This window comes from Eptesicus fuscus, chromosome 2 (genome assembly GCF_027574615.1).
Source record: "Eptesicus fuscus isolate TK198812 chromosome 2, DD_ASM_mEF_20220401, whole genome shotgun sequence".
NCBI lineage: Eukaryota > Metazoa > Chordata > Mammalia > Chiroptera > Vespertilionidae > Eptesicus > Eptesicus fuscus.
Genome location: NC_072474.1, coordinates 104103703 through 104126008, shown reverse-complemented (window position 1 = coordinate 104126008; position 22306 = coordinate 104103703). Strand labels below are relative to the sequence as shown.

The following is a 22306-nucleotide window of genomic DNA, read 5'->3' as shown; positions in this document are numbered from 1 at the left end:
TATAGATAGGGGAAGGATCAGGGGTAGCTTACTAATAAATGCCACAAACCTCAGAGTTAGAGAGATCCTGACTTCAACACTATCAATGGCTATCGTTAGCCACCTATGTACAGACACTAATGCTGGGGACTTTACATACGACATTATCATTTAACTCCCATGGCAGCTCTGAAAGACATTGCTATTACCCAAGTTTTACCTATGAGAACCCTGAGGTTCAAAGACACATGACTAGTAAGGGAAAGGACAGAATAAGAACCTTCAAAGTCTAATCTTTCTTTAAAAATAGCAACCTCTTAACAACAAGGGTGGGGGGAAGCACTCTCATTAATTTAAATTATCTCCTCTCACCTTCCCTCACTTGGAAGTGGTCGGAATCTGCATATAATTCTATGCATTTGAAAGTATCTCTTTTTACATCCCCAAATCATTCCTAGAACTGCAAGTCCTCAAGCCTCTCCTTATTGGTCCAAATTTCTAAAATACAATCATTGATTTACCAGAACCTATAAAGATTGTGGTGCATCTGGGGAGTGAGGGGGTCTCTCTTCACTCAGGAATTCATGTTACCAAACATGTGTTAAATGCCTACTTTGCCATGCACTCCTCTGTTTATCCACAAAGGTGAAAGAATACAATTTTTGCCTTGAGGTACTCAAGTGACATGAAATAAATAGTTGCAGCAATGTAATAAATTCCATCTTATAGCAGAGAACTATGGAAGGTTCTACATGGGACATGGTAGAGAAAGTGCCAACACTTCCCTTTAGCTCCAGGGAAACTTCCAGGAGGTGGTGACAGTTTATTTAAGCCTTTAAAAAATGAGTTGAAATTTCTCAGGTGACCACAACAGGCACTTGTCAAAGAAGGGAGGACAGGATAAAGCTCATTCTCTATTTCCATTTGAGAATATGCTATAGCTCCTGTTCTCATGGTAAAAACCAATAAGGAGGGAACACGTCATCTTCATTGACTCCACATACTTATTATCTCTCTATATATAAAACCCTAATATGCAAATAGACCAAATGGCCAAACAACCAAACAACTGGTCACTATGACGTGCGCTGACCACCAGGGGGTGGGCGCGGAACATGGTGGGTGTCGGCCACGGCAGGATGGTGGAGCAGGTGAGCGGGGGTGCCAGGTCAAGGCAGGGTGCTGGTCGCTGTCATTGGGGCAAGCCTCTGGTGGTTACTGAAAATTCCTTGCTCCCGTGCACCGCGATCCCACCCAATGCTCGCACCTGTTGCTGGCGCTGGCCCCACTCGCACCCACTGCCAGTGCCAGAGCCACTGCTTGCATCCACTGCTGGTGCCCAGCACTGGTCCTGATCACTCAGCACCATGAGCTGGTGCAAGCAGCGGCTACCAGCCCCAATCACCCCTAAGGGCTTCTCCACCTGCTCCTGCTCCTGAGGGGCGATCAGGGCAGCAGCCATCACTCACACCCACTGCTGGCGCCAGCCCCAATTGCTCAGCACCATCAGTGGGTGCGAGCAGGGCCAGCACTGTCAGCACATGGGAACAGCTGTGGTGAGAGCGGGGCTGCTGGCAGACAGGAGACCGGGGACCGTGGCGGGAGGGGCCAGGTGGGGGTGTGGAGGATGGGCCGAGACCCACCCCTGTGCCCACCACAGCCTCGCAGCCCACAGTTCCTTTCAAGGTGCATGAATTTGTGCACTGGGCCCCTAGTAATATGATATGAATAGCAATTGTATGGTCAGTAGAAGCAGAAAAATGAAACAAGATGACATTGACAAAGAGGAAACCATTCAACTCCATTAACCCATGCAATATATTTATTTCATAACTGTGTGTGTGTGTGTGTGTGTGTGTGTGTGTGTGAGTAATGTTGCTTTTGTTTTGTAGTCAGTTCATGGAATTGTCTTGTTTTATGAGGTAACAAACTAGATGCAGGCTTCACAGAGACCGAGTTCTGGTCAGCCTGGGTCCTTCCTGGTTGCTTGCTACTTAAAAGTCTTAGCATCAGAGTCAGATTGTTCCTCTCCAGACTCTAGATCACAACTCAACTCAGTATGAAGTCTATGACCTTTAAAGTACCTGATATGCTGTCCCCTAACTAGGGGCTAACATGCAGCTTCAGCTAGGATGTCTCATAAAATTACTGTATGTTAAACAAAGACCTCGGCAAAGCCAGAACTCTAAATCACAGGAAATAGATAGTTTTCAATGCCTTATGTCTAACATGAATTAACTCATCCACACTACTTTGTAAGAAAAAGTAAAGATACAATTTACAGATAGGAGTGCGACACCCATCCAATTGGACCAGATGGGCCCCAGATATAAACCAAGTGTTTCAGGATTACCTTCTAAAATGGAAACAATGGTCCACCTTTCACCTTGTCCCTGCAGGGACTTATAAAGTCCACAGATAGGATATATATTCCATTTCACTTCACACATACTCATTTTAGAACAGAGAATGGCTCTGGTGACTGATTTCTATGTCAGAGGGCACTTGGTGTTGCTTTTTGGAGCGGGAATTCTGATGTAAGACCATTCTAGCTTTATGGGGCCACACACAGTCCTAGGGCACAGTGTCACCACTAAGTGGCTTCATATCCATCGATCCTCTCAAGTATTATTTCCCTGGATACAAGCTAGGCATCGTCACTAAAGAAACTTATTGCATGCACCCAAGCCACAACACTGACCACCATTACAATTACATTACAGAGAATAACTAAATATCTTTCCTACTTACCTGGATTACTAATAGTGATTTTAATTGGAATTGGTGACTAAAAAACTACCATTGTTTCAGTAATGGCCAGAGTTCTGTCCTCCCTACCATAAGCTGGACAAAGACTTTAACTCTTTAAATCAACAACCCAAGAATATCACATACTTTACAAGCAGATATAATTTTCCTATTGCAGAAAACAATGTTCAAAAGGCAAAAGGAAAAGAAGACAAAGAAGAAGTCAGAGGAGAAGGAAGAGGAGAATCTTATGGATTTTTTACCTTAATGAAATGATTTTCAAAGTTCATCTCTCTCCCTCCTAAAACAAGTATACTCTAAAACAATTCCATCAACAGCTTAGTTCTCGTTGGCATAAACAAGGAACTGAGGAGCAATAAGATGAATAGGTAACTGAATTCACTGAAGAACAGCTAAAAATGTCCCTTTGGGGAAGGAATTAGTATCAATATTTATATTTTCATTGTATCCAAATGATTCCCAATTTCTTATCAATTCTCCATGTTCAGATTCAACAGAGCCCATGGATTTTGATATGAATACTCTCAAAATCTTTCTCTTTTGCTCTGGTAACCAATATAGATGTAGTACATTAAGATGACTCTAGCCCTAGCTGGTTTGGCTCAGTGAGTAGAGCATCAGCCTACAGACCAAATGGTCTCGGGTTTGATTCTGGTCAAGGGCAAGTACCTCGGTTGCAGGCTCCTGCCCAGCCCTGGCCCTAGTCGGGGCTTGTGCAGGAGGCAACCAACCAATGTTTTTCTCTCACATGGATGTTTCTCTCTGTCTTTCCCTGTCTCTTCTACTATCCCTAAAAATCAATGGAAAAATATCCTCGGGTGAGGATTAACAACAACAACAAAAAAGATGATCCTAAATAAGTACAGGATTTAGAACAAAAGTCTGTCTGTTGAAATACCCACATTGCTGTTATTTATTTAAAATTCACGTCCAAACTGATTGAATCTGTGAGGCTGTTTTCACATATCCCATTTAGTGCTCATGCACTTAGTAATAGTAAATTGGTCCATTTGGGAATAAACTTAGATGCACATAACACTACATGTTGGAATTCATAATTCTTTCATAATCACCTCCCACTTGGCATCTGTGAACTCACAATGGCAGGTTTCCTCAGTGAAGATCTGTTCAGAGTCCAATATTTACATAAACAATTTCTGTTTAGAGTGTAGGTTCGTTCATGCACCAATAACCTCTCCATCTATGTAGGTCTCTAAATTTCATGTTAAATAAATGTTAGCACTACAGAACTATTTCAAGCAATCTTCACCATTTTTTTCAGCATGAAAAGTCATATAGGCAGTCGAAAGAGGTATTTTGTGAATTTTTATTGGAATAAATGTAAGTACAAGTTGAACTGTAAGTAGTACTGGAGGTGAAGGAATAATTCATGCTTTGTTATGTTGCCTTCATCTCTAGGTGAAATATCCTTGGGAGTAGGAACTATTTTTTCATCTAGAACATGGTCTGATAAATACCCATTGAGTGAGCACTTTAATCAACCTCAGTTTGGTCCACTATAAAATAAGGAAGTGATTATGATTTCTCAGTCAAAATAGAACTTGGACTCTATATCCCTCTATTTATCGTATACCCATTACATGACTACATGCTTAAATTCTCTGCTGATCAAATTATCATTGATTAAAATGAATAATACACAACATTGCTATGATTCAGTGAAGTTAGTACTCACCAGTGCAAATAGGTATTAGCTCTTTAGAAAGTAATTTATCAATACAAATTTAAGCCTTTTAAAAATGCCTACCCATTGATCCAAATTTACATAGAGGAGTTCATTCTAAAGAAAGTAATTTGAGGGGTTCGGGATATTTATAAAGGATATTCATGTGGCATTGCTTTAGCAGTTTATATGAATGAGAAAACCTCAATGTCTACCAGTAGGGCCTTGGGGAAATTGGTTGTGGAACACCCATGCAGTGTGAAAATGCAATCACACTCACTGCTTAAGGAAGTAGAACCTATCTTCCCACCCCTTATTTTTAGCTATACTTAATGACCTGTTTCTAAAGAGTACACTCTGACATGTGGGATAGGGAGAAATCTGACATACAAACCTTAGCCAGGTGATCATAATTCATGGCGATAGCATGCACTCTTCATATGATGCGGTAAGTAAAGATGGCACCTCATCTCTGTGGGCTTCCTCCCAAAACTCTATAACCCCAGTCTAATCATGAGAGAAGCATCAGGCCAATCCCAATTGAGGCATATTTTATAAAATTACTGACTAGTACTCTGCAAAACTGTCAAGTTCATAAAAAGTAAGGAAAGTTTGGGAAACTGTCTCGGCCTAGAGAAGCCTAAAGAGACATGAGGAGTAAATGAGATGATGTGTCCTGGTTGGGACCCTAGAACAGAAAAAGGATATTAGGGGAAAACTAACAAAATCTGATTACAGTATAGAGTTTAGTTCATCGTAGTGTATCAATATTGGCTCATTAGCTGCACAACATCGGACATTCAATTAATTGAGACAGGGTATAAGGTATGTGGGGATTCTCTGAGCTATCTTTACAAGTTTTCCATAAATCTAAAACTATTCTAAAATAAAAGGTTTATGTGAAATAACACAGTCATGAACAATGATGATAAGTAAATATTTGCATCACTTTGAGGTTAGGTTAGATGCTGCCGTATGCCCCCACCATGCCCTGAACTTCTCCTATCACAGAGCATAGGTCACAGGTATTTGATTTTTCAACTGTCTCCTTCCCACATCATGAGAGCAGAGGCTGATTCTATCCTTTGCAAAATTCTCCTCACACTATGCACCACAGACATTAGGTACTTAATACATGCCTGTTAAATAAATGAGTAGGTTACCGTCCTGTCAATTTGAAAAAAGTAAATTACAAAACACTACATATATCATGCTCTATCCTATATTAGCTATATGACCTGGGCAAGTCAGTTCACAGCTCTGAGCCTCAGTTTCTTCATCTTTAACCCTTTACACTCGCTTGTTTTTTTTCTCGATTCCTGCTACTGATGCTAACCGTGTCGAGTCACACTCGACATCCGAGTGCAAAAGGTTAAAACAAAGATAATCACTGCACATACCCCATAAATTTGTTCTGAGGATTCGGGGGCTAATATGCAGAAAACACATTGTTCTCTCCCCCAACAACTCTCTGTCTCTCCTTACTCAGATAGAGTGATTGAAAGTACATACATTAGAAGTTTTACATTTAAAATGAATAGTGATTACCATTTTCACATGTGGGATCTCAATTACTTTACATTTATTTTTGTTTATCTCTAGTCATAGTTTTAGAGAATTAAAATAAATTATACTTATTAAAAGATTAATAACAAAGAAAAGAAGCATGTGATATCCATATACTGGGGATACAAAGCAAAGACACACAGGATATTACCTGTCCTCCAAGTACTTGACAATCTAGCTGCAAACACAAGGGCAGAATCGCCGCAGAAAAGTTGAAGGCCCACTCAGTAAAGCAATATCAAAGATGCCTTAAAATGACCTCTGAGGAGCAAGCAAGTGACCGGAAGAGGCATCATCCCGACAGAACTTGAGAGAAAGGAAAGGATGAGTCTATGAGACACCAGTTGGGGATAGAGTGGATGGGGTAGGTGGTCCTAGCAGGAGGGACAGTGTCAGCAAAAGCACAGAGTTAGGGATGCATAGGATATACTGCTGAGAGGCACAAAGCCTGCCTTTTATATCCTTCCATCACTCTGGGTCCTTTCATCATCCCCAAGTCCAGTGCCCAGGTTGGTTTTTATTAAGACTCCTGACTAATAAAATTCTCACCGAGCCTTCCTAATCTGCTCCCACTGCACAGAAAGAGGAATCACGGGCCGAAAGAAGCCTAACCTGATATCTGAGCTCGTATTGCCAATGACCGTGACGCACATGGCATGACGGTCAGCCTCATGTGACCTGCAGATGTGAGTCACAAAGGACTGGAGATGCAGAAGGCACACAGCCCGGAACAGCTGGAGGCGGTAACAGGATGACAGGCCAGGCCCTCCCTCCTGCGGGGGCAGAACCCACTCCCTCCCTCCGCGGCATAACCTGACATGGGTATCTTTAGGATGTGCTCCCAGACAGAGAGTGGGCGAGGAGAGGTGTGAATGGCTCTCACTTCAGGACGTGACGGTGCATCATGGGGTATATATATCCTCCCACTCCCCCTCAGAAAGGGTACCCATTTTGTCTACCAGGAGAATGTATGGACTTTAAAAATAGATTTTGCCAAACAATCGTGAGGGCAAATGCTGACTCGCAGTCTGGGAGCTATCTCTTGGTCGGGCCCAGTAGATGAAAGCAGGTTCTATTTTCATCGGCAGAGAGCTGCGGATGGAGGCACAAAGGAGAAACTCCCTTTTCTTCTCCATCCAACAGAGCCCCTCACGCGCCAGTGTGGGGCTGGCTGAACAATGGCCAGAGTACCTGGCGCGGGGGCAGAAGCATGGCTCCAGCTTGAAGAATGACATCGTGTGGCCACAAATCCAGGGCAGGAGGATGTCCCAGTGCCCAGCTCAAGCTCACAGCACAGAAAATTCTTTCCCACTCTGGGTGCCAGGAACTTGACAGTAGAATATCAGCAGGAGGAGCGGGAAAGGGCCTGTGCAACCCAGACAGGCAAGCAGGGAAGAACAGGCATACCTGCTCCCAACGGCTAGGGATTGCTTCCTTTTTTCTTTTTTTTTTTTTTTGTTTCGTTTTGTTTTGTTTCTCTCCAGGGCAGATTCCAGACTTCAAGCTTCAAGTCTGAGATCGTTTTCAGGTGTATATATTTCTTTCCCAGTGGAGAGGCTGTATATATATATATATATATATAAATATATATATATATATATATATATGAATGTATTTTGCTCTTTTATTGCTACAAAGATACAAAGAGGGTTGTTGTTTTTTAATATTCACATGGCACCTCTCATGTAAATATCTCCTTACAAAAATCACACTGAACCCACGAAGCTCAATTGTGCACTCTGCCTCTGGCAGGTTAGTGCGAAATTCAATTTGTACTAATCAGTCCCTGGCTACTGAAGCATGTAATATACTTGATGTGACAATTCCCTGTCTTACAATATCTACTCCCCCCCGCCCCTGCTCCCGGAGGTTCCCCGGTGCTAGCTAACTTGGAACAATCACCTTGAGAGAACCTGGGCTAAGGAAGGGTCAGGTTCAGAACCCATTAATAATGAAGCTGATGATCCCACTGGCACTAACATGAAAACTGGTAGCTAATCGTGACTGTGTGCCTACTGTGTGCTCAGTGCTATACTAAATGCTTTACACAGATGATCATCTTATGTTCAAAATAATTCTGTAAGGCTGATGTGATTATTATCACTGTTTAACAGAAGGAAAAAAATGGAGACTTGAAGAATTTGATCATCTGCCCAAGGTCACACCACTATTTTTTTATATATATATATTATTGATTTTTTACAAAGAGGAAGAGAGATAGAGAGTTAGAAACATCGATCAGCTGCCTCCTGCACACCCCCTACTGGGGATGTGCCCGCAACCAAGGTACATGCCCTTGACCGGAATCGAACCCGGGACCCTTCAGTCTGCAGGCCAACGCTCTATCCACTGAGCCAAACCGGTTTCGGCAAGGTCACACCACTATTAATTAGTGGAGCTGGGATTAGAACTCAGTCAGTGTAACCCTAGAGCCTGCACACTGCTCCACTGCTCCAATCACACCCATATCCACCGGAGAATGTTTGCTCACGCCCCACTCCCCAACGCTCACTTACTATCTCTTGGTACAGACAGGGAACCATACCCACTAAGTCAAGACTTGCCCCATCAGATTTCACAGATGTTACATGCAGAGACATAGCTCCTCTCTGGTCTGACAGAAGAGCTGACATTTTCGGAGTCTGGGTCTGTCCACTGCACACCAGGCGTGTGGCAGCCTGGTAGAGCAGTCTGGTGGACAGGAGCTACATGATTGCACACGAGTGGGATTCTCCCCCAAATTAACAGAGTCCAAATCCAGGACTCTGTCCCCTAACACACTCACTTCCTGTAGAATCATAGCTGGATATGGACTTAGAACCTGTCTCCCAAACCACAGTACTCTCTATTGGCCTAAACTAGTTCTTCATATTTCAGGTCATAAGGCAAATAGATAGCTGAATGGCACAGTTCTGGCTCTATGATGATTATTTCTGAATAGGCTGCCCATTGTTAGAAAATCAGGATAAAGATCAATTAACAGACCACTCAGAGACACAAGGTGCCCTCATTCAGATAGGGACCACGTACAGCTTCACTTATCCCACAAAAAGTCAACACAGTTTCTACTGTTTCAACCACGTTTGGCATGAGGTGCACAAAAGAAACAAAGGAAACATCATGCATGACACTTGCAACCACCGTTCTCTCTGTGCTGGGCTGTTCCATTATGGAAGTCCCAATGCACCAAGCAAAGCACTAAATTACGTACAGGTAGTGGCTGGATAGAGGCTGCCAGCCGGTTTTCAGCAACATCCCCCATATGGCTAGAAACACTTGTGCCAGTTAATTAGCACTGGCATTAATCGAGAGAAGGAACATTGACCAGGACGTTGAGGTTATCCTTAGACTATTTAAATATGTCATGTGATCACTCATTCCATCTGCTATCAACATACTTCACACTTAATCCAGTAAACAAACTCCCTACCATTTTAAGCAAATGGAATCCATTTTCCCGGGCCTCTTTAGACATTGCAAATCTCGGGATGTTTTGTTTGTTTTTCCTAGAATTTTGTTGTGAAGTGTCCCAGTGTCCTGATAGAGATCCAAGGACAAGAGCCACCCATCCCCCATTAATGAGACCCTGAGAAGTGCCCACAAGAGGTGGAGGAATAAAAACAACCACAAGCCATCACTCACTCGAATGCATATTTTTCACTTTGCAGCTACCCTACTAATCTGCCTTGTTTTCTTTCCATGCTCACAGTGCTGCTGAAAGCACATAGAAAATAAAGTGCATTATTCAAATGAATTTCACCATGCACTGAAAATGTGACTGAGTTTAGACAGAAACCCATTTTAAAAGTGCTCTCCTCTGAAATGGATGATGCCTGGCAAGGTATAAAACACTCGGGTACTTAGAAAAGCAGATAGGAAATAGTTCAACCCCAAAACACTTCATTGGCAAATTGACTCATCATAGGTATAGACCCAAAGTGGATTTCCAATCTACTTCTTAGAAAGGTATATAGTCCATGCATCTTTAAGAATCCTGATATAAATCTTCCCTGAGAAACTTATCTTCAAAAGAGTCTATTTTCTTGCCCTAAGAGAAGTTGCATATTGAATATATCATCAATCTCTAACATTTATTTCTCCTCCTCTTCTTTAGACTCTTTCTTCTCCAATGCTATCTCCAAAACTGACTCTCACTAAATGGATGAAAATTTCCAGCATTTGCCCAATGCGCAAGGTGGTATGAAGCTATGTAAAGTAGCAAGCACATGGAAGTAAAAAGAATACCTGATCATGATGGAGCCCACTCTCAGAGCTACAAGACATCTTGGGATGATGGGTAAAAAGCATTGGACATGACTCAGAAAGACTAGGGTTCAATTCTTGCTTCTTCCAGAAAGATGACCTTGGGAAAATTACTTGATCTGTGGCTAAAAAATGACAATAAGACCCTTATTCTCTGTGCATGACAGAGTAGGTGTGAGAATCCAGTGTGATAATGGACATTGTCATTGTCAGCTTACTATGAACTTGGCATGAGAGTGGTAATCAGAGTTACTTCCCTTCTCTGCTATTTCATATAAAAGATATTACCTAATCAGCAATTTAATCTTAACAAAAAGTACAGCTTACTCTTTCAGGTAACTTAGTGCAATAAAGCAGAAACTGGTCTAATTTTACCCCAAGCACAGGCAAAATCCAAAAGTCATCTCAGGAGCCAATTAATCAGAAAAAGATAATTAAATTTTACACATTGGACTAAGTTTTAACTAGGACACTAGAGCTACCTTGAGGATTACAGTGTTTCCTGCTTTGGAGAAAATACATTTTTTTAACAATTATACAACTGAGTTTAGTTCAACAAATACTTACTGCATGTGCTGAATACTAATAAGAATGAGATACTTTCCCTGACTCAGAAAACCCTAAGGTCCAGAAGGCAGAGTTGATCACACAGATTCGATGTGATATGTGATGTGGTAATGATGACATAAAGATACACAAAGAATCAAGGATGATTTCTTATAAGGGATACTGGTCTGAATCAAAATGAGTAGGAGTTAGATGAGTGACTAGAACCGGGAAGAGGTTGCCAGGCAGAGGGAACAGCACAAACAAAATCCTATATGGAACCCTTCCAAGGAACTACATACTGTTCATTTTTACCAGGAAACAAACATAAAAGAGCAAGGTCTGGAACATGAGGCAAGGGAGTATGGACAGAAACCTAAGAACATGAGAAATGGTGACACACATTATCAAAGGATTCCTTACCATCACTACGTCACGGTGTTTCTTAAATAAAGATCAAAACATATAAACAAAATGCATTCCACTCTATAAATCCCAGACTTTTGATAGATCCTAAGAAAACATCTATATCCCAAATAAGGAATAATGGGATACGTACAATGACGGGGCAATAGTCTCAGGGAAGCTGAAAAGTTGACCCCCTTTGACGGACACCAGAAAACTACCTCAGAGTTTAGGAGAAAAAGCTAGAGTTTAATGATTCCACTCTAACCTCCTCAGTTTATTAATTAATTTACAACATCTCAATCTAGAACCCATTCAGGAAAAATAAATGCTTTTCCCTCTGCCCCACCGAGAAAGCCATTACCTTCATCTCCAAAACAAAGTTTCAGGAGTCTAACATTCATATTCATTCATCAGTGATATGTGTAAATATTTGAACAGCTATTAATGAAAGCTCAGGACGAAATGTAGTTTCTCGTCTGGAAAGTGTCTGTGGATTGAACAATTCTGTTTATAACTCATGGTCACTTCCTTCCACTCCCCCGTCACGATGTACCGCATGGGACCCCCTGGCCAATGGTCATGCTCTGTGTTCTGTTACTTGTTCTGAATGAGGCTGTTGTACAAACCAAACTGCAGTACAACTTTAAACACCATGTGGCATTTTGTTCTTCTCAAAATCTACTGTTAGGAAACAACAGCTGATTTTAGAGTGCAAAACACAAAATTGTGCTATCCAAGTTGTAAGGACTCCACAACTTGCATAATTAAATTTGGACATTTTATTAAAAAAGACATGACCATGAGAACAGACTGCTGGCCCCTCTCAGGGCCTTGGAAGGAGTCTGTCCGTATGATGCGAGGACCCTAAAGCCGAAGCTTGATTAGCTTCGTGATAAGTCACTTCTCTCTGAAGATTTCCAGCTTTTGCTGGTGCCCTAACCTGCATATCTGTTCTCTTTACATGGTCACACTTCTGTAAGTAGTCCCTTCATTAGCGTCCCTTCATTAAACAAATCTGTGTAGATTTGTGTCCTGCAGAAATACTTGCAGATAAGCAAATTCCTGCCCATTATGTGAAAATTTGATAGATAACCTTGCTTTCTTCCCTACTGCCTACCTACTGGGCCACATTAAAGTTGGCTATAACTTAGTGTGACATCTGAATCTCAGCTCTCTTCCCAAAAGTAGTAAGTAAGAAAATGGAACTAGGCAGGACTAGAAGAAAACACGTTCCTCTCTTATGAGCTTTTCCAAGCAGGTCACAAGCTAAATGGATCGGGCAGGCACTCATTAAGTGCATAAAAGAAATATGATGGTACTTTTCCAAAGGCATGTTTGGTCAGTGCCGATCTGTGGCAGCTGTAATTGCAATGCCGCTCTCTAGCATTTCTAAGTAACTCCCTGCTGCTCCTTTGGAATAAACCTCTGAGTAGACACCCAAAACAAAGTGTTATGATATTACAGAAACAGAGAGAACTTTGTTATGGAAGCACGTTGATTTGGCCCTGACCATAAAGAGTACACAATTCTGCAGGCATTAGATGCAGGTGTTTGACGGATCAGCCCCTTGCCTTTATTCTAACAGCCAGTCTATGCATTAAAGATTATGCAATCATTAAAGTACAGAGTAATGGCCCCAGTGATGTAGCCAGGATTTCATTTCCCTGAACATTGTATTGTATGACCTGTTGTTTCCATTTTCAGGACCATGTCATGGCTAATATCCGCAGATGGAATACTCAGTAACAAAGAAAGAGTGGCCATTTTATAATGGATTCAAGTCGTCAAACAACTTCACCGTCCAAAGTTAGAAAGTCTAAGAGCATTGTGCCAGGAAGAAAACACAAGGCTACATTGTCACATGTGGAAATATACAATGGTATTCCAGGCACCTCTGTGATAAAAGTGCTTCAAATTAGAACAGCACATTCATTGTTACTAAGGTTTTTCATAAGACCACACTGTCCAGTAAGAAATATTCAATTAAATTTCCTTTGAAATCTGGCTTTTTGTTTTCTTTTCCACCATATCCTCAGTTACCCACCTAACTCCCCAGTCAGGATTTTTTTTTTTCAAAGTGTTCATTGCAACTTCACAGCCAAGAGTTTGAATTCGTTATGGCTGCTGGCTACCTTTCTCAACCCAGCTGAAATTTGCATTGTCAATGTTTTACTATGTTAGTATTTCTAGGATGGGAAGGAAAAGCATGGGACAATTAGATTGCCATAACAAGCTAACCATAATAAATTAAATGTGGTACAGATAATAAGTATGCTTACTGTTTCCACTTTAGCTATTTAGTAATGCTAATTGTGGGAATATCCCCAATTTTCATAAATATATTGCACATTTACTAATAGGCTGACTCCTGGCATACATTAGTAATTTATATATATGGAAAGAGAGAGAGAGAGAGAGAGAGAGAGAGAGAGAGAGAGAGAGCGAGCCATGGTTGTTATAAAGGCTTTTTGGACAATTTTGTACTATTAGTAATTCAAATGTAATATACTTTCACATAAATGAATTCTAGAGACTTCTTCCACACTGTTTTACAACTTAAGGTCTAGAAAAAGCTCACATATAATGTGTTTGATGAGGTTTAAATGAAAGTTTAAAATATTCTCAATAAGCCCGGCTGTTGTGGCTCAATGGTTGAGTGTCAACCTATGAACCAGGAGGTCAGGGTCTGATTCCCAGTTAGGGCACATGTCCGGGTTACAGCTCCATCCCAGTAGAGTACGTGCAAGAAGTAGCTTGATCAATGATTTTCCCTTATCATTGATGTTTCTATATCTTCTCCCTTTCCCTTCCTCTGTGAAATCAATAAAAATATATTTTTAAAAAAATATTCTCAATAATTACATAATTTTAGCATAATTCTAGTTGATGCCAATCTAAAATATTATGTTTATTGATCAACAATGCAAAATAAGATGGAGATTAAGAATATAAATAGAAAACATATATATCCGTCCTTGCAAAGTTGTGAAGAAATAGATTGCTTCATATTAAGAGGCAATATTGTGTTCTTTTTCATTTGTAACAATTACAGCTTGTGAGAAATCTGAGTCAGTTTCTGTATTTTCTAACTCTTAAAGTCTGTATGAAGAGATGAAATTCACAATAATTGAAGATCTGAGGAAATTATCTGATACTTAACACCACAGCCCAAATATCATATTCACAACCAGGAAGTTGCAGCACATAAATTCTCAAGTTCGCTGTGGTCTTGCTCTTTGCACTGAGCTTCCTGGATATCAGTATTTGCTAGAAGAGATATCAGAGTGTGGCTAATAAGAAAAGGCAGAGGTAAAAAGGCAGGAACGTCCCATTTTCTTAGAAACAATATATGTATTTCTTTTGAGAAAATGTTATACTTCAATGGAGAGATAACAAAAATGTTTATGCACATTCAATTTAATTTCAAATCTAGGTCCAAGTACTAAATACCAGTGTGGTTATTTGCAGCTTTCCCTCAAAATGGGGGCAAAAATATCTGTGGCAGTGATTTCTTTATTGATGCTTTTAAAATCTGTTCAGAACACCCCATGCTTGTGTTACTGTTAATAACTGTTAATTCTTCACCCTGGCAAACCTCTGAAAATACACACAGCATCTGCCCAGAATATAAAACAACATTGATTTATGCCTTGAAAGTAGAGTTACAATGAATAACAAACAAAATCATTATGATGGCATAAAAATATCAAAATAAATGACTCCCAAATATCTAATCACATTGTAGGTTATTAGTTATTAATATCATTATTCATGACAGGCCTAACTACTGATGTAAAGGAACAATTTTCTTTATTGCTAGGCATTCCTCTAAAATCAGTTAGATAACAAGGGCAGAAATCAAGGTAACTGAGGGCGGATGTTCAGAAGGTAGCAGCCAAGTGAGACGTGCCTGAAAGGAATCTGCTGAGAAAGAGGCAGCATTAAAGCAAAGACCTGGGGCATGCCATGGCCATCAGTTAACACTTCTGGGTAGTAACAGGCAATGTGTGCTGAGCACTTCCCCAGTGCTGGGTTTTGGAATAAGCACAACGCATACATTATTCTATTTATTTTGATGGTCCCATGGGGTACAAATTATATCTTCACTGTACAAGAAGGAAACCTCGAGGTACAAAGACTTAAGTCACTAACTACGTGTTGGTAAAAACAATGGTAGGACTAGCACCCAGGTCTTCCTAACTTCCAAGTCTCTTTTCTAGGTCAGAGGCCAGAAAACTCTCTGTAAAGAGTTACATGGTAAATAATATCAGTCCGTGGGTGTTCCATTCTCTGTGACAACTTCTCACCTCCACCCCTGAGAACACATGTCCATGAACATTGTCTGGGATTCAATCAACAAGTGCCATATGATTTTGCTCATAAGTGGAATTTAATGAACAAACTGAACAGCCAAGCAAATCAGAGACAGACTCATAGATAGAGACCAGGCTGATAATAGAGAGCAGGCTGATAGTTGGGGGGAGAGGGGGCAATATTGGTGGGGGAGAATGGTGGAGGGATTGAGCCAAAGTGAAAGAAAGAGAGAGAGAACTCATGGACAACAGTGTGGTGATTGGGGGGGTGGGGGTAGCTGGAGATAGAAGAGGGCATAGAGGGGATAAATGGTGATGGAACAAATCAAATAACATATTTTTTAGAAAATGAAATCCGTTCTTAGCACACAGGCTAAAAACAATGACAGATTTGGTCAGGGGGCCGGAGTCTGTAAAACCAGCTGCAGGCCAGTGCTTTTCTAACTTTAATCTGCATGCTCATCGCCTGGGGATCAGACTACATGCAAATTTTGATTCAGAGGGTCTAGGGTGGAGATTGGACATGCTGAATTTCTAACAAACTCCCAGGTGATGTAGATGCTGTCAGCCCATGCACCATGCTCTGAGGAGCTAAGCTCTACACTGTAAGGTGATCTCAAGCAATCTCTAAAGATGCTAATTTTCCTCTATCCAGGATCTTGGTGAATACCCTTGCTTGAAGCACACAGTTGTCCAGGCTGGGAACCTTAGAGCCCCTCCTCCATCCATACTGTTCCACCTCTGAACTCTCTCCAGAGGCTCTGCCTTCTCTCCACTCCCAATGCCACTGCCCAATGACATCCTCCAAGCAGCTCTCAAGCCTTCAGTCCCTCCTCTTGGAAGGCTTTCCTCTGTTTGGCCATCACTCTAAAATAAAATCCAAACATTTCCTGCCCTGACTCAGTCATTTCAGGGATGCCCAATACATACAGAATAAAATTCAAATGCCAAGTTATTTACAGTCTCACCTAACCAACCTTACCAATTTTGTCTTGCATCTAATTGTAATAATGGTAAAACTAGGCCCAAACTTTTGTTAAGCTCCTCTTATAAAGCACAATGTTATCTCTTTTAAACTGTGCTCCAGATTATCATAGGAGTAAAGTTCTATTATTTCCATTTTACAGATAAGGAAATGAAGACATTGAGAGCTCAAGTTGCCCAAAACTACAGAACTCAAAACAATAGGGTAAGGGTTTGAATCCAGGCATCCTGACTCCAGAGCCCACACCCTAACCACAGGTATTCTCCTCCCCAAGTTATATCATGTGCTCATCATGCTGAGTTCCTAACATGGGCCACGTCATTTCCTGCCCCAAAGTCTTGGCAGTGCTCATCCTCTGCCTATAACCTCCTTCATGTTCATCATCATCAATTGCTTTCTCCTGTCTAAACACTCCATTTGCACATGTCACCACTTCTTGCTCCTCTCCCCAAAGTATAGAGATGTCCACAGAGTTACTATGTTTCTGGTAAGATTGGCCTCCCTTAAGACAGGGTCTCAGTTTTATTTTTTGCTGATAATGTTATCAGTTAATAATATGTTCGGAAATAGTAGGTATTCAATAAATATGTGATGGATGAACAAGAAGATTGAGTAATAAATAAATGGAATGAAAATCAATTTAATAAGCCATCCTTAGCCTAATTTCTGTATCTGTATAAAGAAGGTATTGAATCAGATAAGTTCTAAATTGTGTTCACCAAGATCCATCATCTATTTAGTCATTCATTCACTAGCTCTCTGTATTTGCTAAGTGTCTACAGCATGCCAGGCACAATTCTAGGTCCTGAGCATATCATAGCAAAGAAAGCAAAATTCCTGCCCAGTTCCCTTTGCAATCTGATGGGGGAGAGAGAGCAATGTGAGGAAGTGATAAATGCTATAGAGAGGAAAAAGCCAACTAAAGAAGCATTCTTTTATATATCTTTTATATAAATATCCACATATGCATAACGAACAGAGAGTGATTTATAGGTGATATTTATAATTTTACTAGAGGCACGGTACACAAATTCATGCATGGGTGGTGTCCGGCCAGCCCACCCCGACTGGGACCTATTGGGGCCTGGCTGGCGAGGGGCAGGGAGGGCCGCAGAAGGTTGGCCAGCTGGCCCTGCCCCTGATTGGCATGGGGGGTACCTATCGGGGCAGGGCTGGCCAGGGGGAGGGGCCACAGGCAGTTGGCCAGCCAGCCCTGCCCCCCATCGGGGTTGGAGGGGCCCAATCACAGCCACAGTGCACGTCAAAGCAACTGGTCATTCAGTTTGCTTGGCTTTTATATATATAGACTAGGGGCCTGGTGCACAAAATACATCCATGGTGGGGGGGTTCCCTCAGCCCAGCCTGCACCCTCTTCAATCAGGGACCCCTTGGGGGATGTCTGTCCACCAGTTTAGGCCTGATCCCACAGGGCCTAAACTGGCAGTCGGACATCCCTCTTGCAATCTGAGACTGCTGGCTTCTAACCGCTTACCTGCCTGCCTGATTGCCCCCAACTGCCCTCCCCTGCTGGCCTGATCTCGCCCCCAACTGACCTCCCTTGCCAGCCTGACCACCCATAACTGCCTCTGCTTCAGCCCCCACCACCATGGCTTTGTCCAGAAGGAAGTCGGACATCTGGAAGATGGCCGGTTGACCCAGTCTAATTAGCATATTACCCTTTTAGTAGTATAGATAGATTATATAGGATAGGATTGCTTAAATGGTGGTGGGGGGAAACCTTTTTCAGCAGGAGGAGATGATCTTGGCAGACAAAAACACATAATCCCTATATCTGGACTGATAGCCAGCTATATGCACTATACTACCAAACCGGTCAAAAAAATTGAACCACTTTCTTACACCTTACACCAAACAGCTTTTGCCCTTAAAACCCCTCCTCAGCCCCCACCTTAGGTTCTACCTTTGCACTTCACCCAGATTAGGTTCTGATTGGTCAGTTTCTATGCCAGTCAGCATCAAAAACTCCGTCTCCTAGGCAGCCATTGGCTCCTGGCACTTCACCCAGATTAGGTTCTGATTGGTCAGTTTCTATGCCAGTCAGCATCAAAAACTCCGTCTCCTAGGCAGCCATTGGCTCCTGGCACTTCACCCAGATTAGGTTCTGATTGGTCAGTTTCTATGCCAGTCAGTGTCTCCAGGCCTATCTCTGGGCCTGATCGAAGAGGCAGGGCTGATCAGCAGCCCTTGAGGAGGCCCAAGAGAAACAGAGGTGCAGCTGCTGGTGAAGCCGGGAGAGAAAGTGAGAGGCAATGGCTGATCAACAGCTGCCACAGAGGCTGGGGATCAGACCTTGCCTCTCTCTCTGCAGGCCTCTCTCTGGGCCTGATCCACAGCCCCTGTGGCAGTCAGTGCTGGGTCGCTGCACCAGTACTGACTTCCGGTGTTCAGTGGAGCCTTGGTCGTTATGGGCCCTGGCTCTTTATATATATATATATATATATATATATATATATATATATATATATTATATATATATATATTAATATATATAATATATATATATATAATATATATATATATATATTATATATTATATATAATAATATATATATATTTGTCAACTTGTGTGCGCATGTGTGTGTGCGCGCGCACGCGCATGTTCATAACACCCCAGGTTCATATTAGAATCCGTTCCTTCTAGTCCTCAAAGAATATGAATTACCAATATGGGGAGAATTTGGAACTTTGACAAAATAATAGAAGGATACCTGAGTTCAGGTTGGTTATACTGTCCATTGGGGCCTAAAACTTATACTGGGTTTGCAATTATATACATTGTTGCTAGCATGCCATTCCTGGGTATGTATTTAAATGAGGACACTGAAAATAACAAAAGGCAAAGGAGCAATAACTTTCCATAGCCTCAGAAACAGTTGTCTTTGGGAGGCTTGGAAAGTAATGTTTGTTTAATTGTATCTGTAAAGTAAAAATGATTTAACTTCATTCAGTTCAAGTTTGAATTAAGTTCCAAGTACTAGATTATTTTAACAATAATGATTTTGCTTACTGGTCATTTTTACTGTATGTAGAATAATAGTTATAATAGAAATATAACATACCTATAGAAAAATAATCACCTGAAATCCTTATAAATGTGCTAAAAAAATCCCAGTAAGATTAACTAGTAAATTGGTATGTTGATGTGAAAAACGAAAGATAACTTGACTTCAGACCAACCACAAATTCATAGCAAAAATAGATATGAACCTGGGGCCGAAACATAGTTTACAAGATGAAAACTCAGAATTTATCTTTATCTTGTAAATATTCTACTTCATTTTAAGTAAAATTATATGTATCAACTGAAATCTACTCTGACAATTCATTTAATGGTATCCATTGTGCTCAAGTGCAGGGCAGTTTTCAAATAAATGATCTTATATGGATATCAATACATACCTATGTTTGTGAATGTAACTTATAGCACTTTCTATAGGAAAACATATTTCTATGTTGTTATTAGAAAACACAGCTAATGGAAAATAGCTACTAGAAATAAAGTAGAGCTAGTGAAAAGGAGCTAACAGAAAACAAAGTTTTTATTCTTGTAATGTCTATAGTAAAATTTACTTCTAGAAAATACTTAAAGGTATTTATGAAACAGAATTGTCTTTAGCATAAACTCAGACACAGAATAAAAATAGATTCATATGCCCTTATTACCAAGGAGGGCTAGAAAATAAATGTAGGTGGAGATATATCCAAACAGAATCCTAATTGCCTTAACTTCTACTAAAAGAGTATATTTATTAGTTTGATTTATCCCCAAAAGGTTCATTCCTATTGACAAAAGGAGCAGAATTTGGAACATATCCTAGAACTTCAGTATGAACATAAATGACTTTAGCAAGTACCCTTGATTTGTTTACAAAAAAAAAAAAAAAAAAAAAAGACACCTCCGCCTCTATATTCAGTTCTGCTCCAAGCACAGGGATGCCGGTCCCGGGGGAGGCATCTCCCCTTTACTGTCGCATCAGAGGATGAATGCAAATGTGAACACACGGATGGAGGGGAGGCAGTGCCCACCATATGGCCCTCTTCAACGGACTCAACATGAGGAGGGGCTCTCTGCTGACAGAGAACGAAGCAGGCAACAAAGTGAACACCTGGTCCCATAAAAATCCATCAGGACATTTGAATTGGCTGCCCAGTCTCCACATCATTTGCAGACATCAAGTCCAAGGTAAAATGAAACGTGCCCTTCTTGCATATTTCAGTCATGATTGTGGCATTAGAATGTGTATGACACACCCCCATATGGAAAAAGCTCCTCTATGGGCCGGTCTCGCTTTTAACTCCAGAGCAGATGGTGATGAGATATGGTGAGCAGAGTAAGGGATTCCTCATGGAGGATCCTCCCTATTTCATCAGTGGTGACAGACCAGCACAAGGTGGCTTTGGGGGAAAATCACTCTCCCTGCCTTCATCGTGGTCATTTGGAAAGATGTCAACAGTGACACAGTGACTCTTGCTGCCCTTTTAAACCCTCAAGGGACTGTGGGCCCTTGGACTCTTCCATCAGCATGTCTTTGTCCTTCTCGTTCATAGACCAGAGCCTCTATGTCAGCTGGATGGTCATGGCAGCAGCAGGTCTCCAGTCCTTAGATGCACAAGTAGAGGCTGCTTATCGGTCAGTGCGCCAGGCCAGGGTAAGCCCAGGGAGCTCCTACAAGGAGAGCCCAACAGCAGAGAGGAGGCCTTGAGTCTGCAAAACAGCACCTCAGCCTATAAGCTTGGTCAGCCTGGGCTACGGCTCAAAATGGCTATTTCCCGGCCTGACTAATGAGCTAATAAATTATAGTCACTTCACAAGCTACATGGTATGATTTTTCCTGCTGTGTTGAATCAGGTAGCAATCTAGGCTAACCTTTAAAAACTGATTTGAAATCTCCCAATAAGTGGCCCGATAGATTCAGCCTGGATTTTAGATATGAAGGCCTAAATTCTCATCCTTTTGTGTCAAAAATGTCTATAGATCAGTAGTGATTCTGTCCCCCAGGGGACATTTGGCAATGTGGGGGGGGGGGCAATTTTAGTTGTGACTCCATGGGGTGCGGATCGGGGGCAGGATGCCACTGGCATCTAGTACACAGGGCTCAGGGATGCTGCTAAACATCCTACAATGCACAAGACAGCACCCTCCCCCAAAAATAATAGTATGTGGCCTAAAATGTCAATAGTGCCGAGATATTATCAAGAAACCCTTATTCAGAACATAAAAAGTAAGTAAATTATAGCTAGTTTGACCTATAAAAGTGCGCTGGCAAACACTGGCTCCTGATTTGAGAAGCAGGCATGAGTAAAACCTACAGGTCTACTCAAGTTCCGCAGGGCAGGCCTTGGTCAAGTATCCCATATGGCGCCCTGTTGAGCCTAATGCTTGTCCTATGAAAACGACTAAAAGCAAAAAGGAGTGGAGTCATCATTATTTCTGGCAGAGAGCCTCATCACTGTGAATTGTGTGACGTGTCCTGCAGGTGTGTAAGATTTAACGAGCATGCTCAATTAGCTCTGTTACCTCCACCTGGGGTAAGAGTTGTCCCATCGTTACAGCGCCTGAGGCTCCAAACTCCCCTTAATCTGCCCAAATTCATAACGAAATTAAGTGTCACAAAAGTAAGTCTTTCCAAGTTACCTAGGAACCTGGAGGACTCGTGGGCTTATATGCACAGGGCAAAACAATGGTAGTGAGACAAATCAATCTGATCAGAGAGTGCTCTCATGTAGTTAGTTATCAATGAAATATTCTGGGAATCGCTGCATTAATTGTGT

The 22306-nt window shown here is 41.5% G+C and overlaps 1 protein-coding gene and 1 long non-coding RNA gene across 3 annotated transcripts in view; one reads left to right on the top strand and one right to left on the bottom strand.

The window, feature by feature from the left end:
- PPARGC1A (PPARG coactivator 1 alpha) overlaps positions 1-22306 on the bottom strand; it is a 304344-nt gene that overhangs the window by 143356 nt on the left and 138682 nt on the right. The window lies entirely within an intron of this gene.
- Positions 6739-13182, top strand: LOC114231038 (uncharacterized). The gene is made up of 3 exons (XR_003617005.2): positions 6739-6907; positions 10113-10295; positions 12920-13182. It is a non-coding gene; the product is annotated as an uncharacterized LOC114231038 (long non-coding RNA).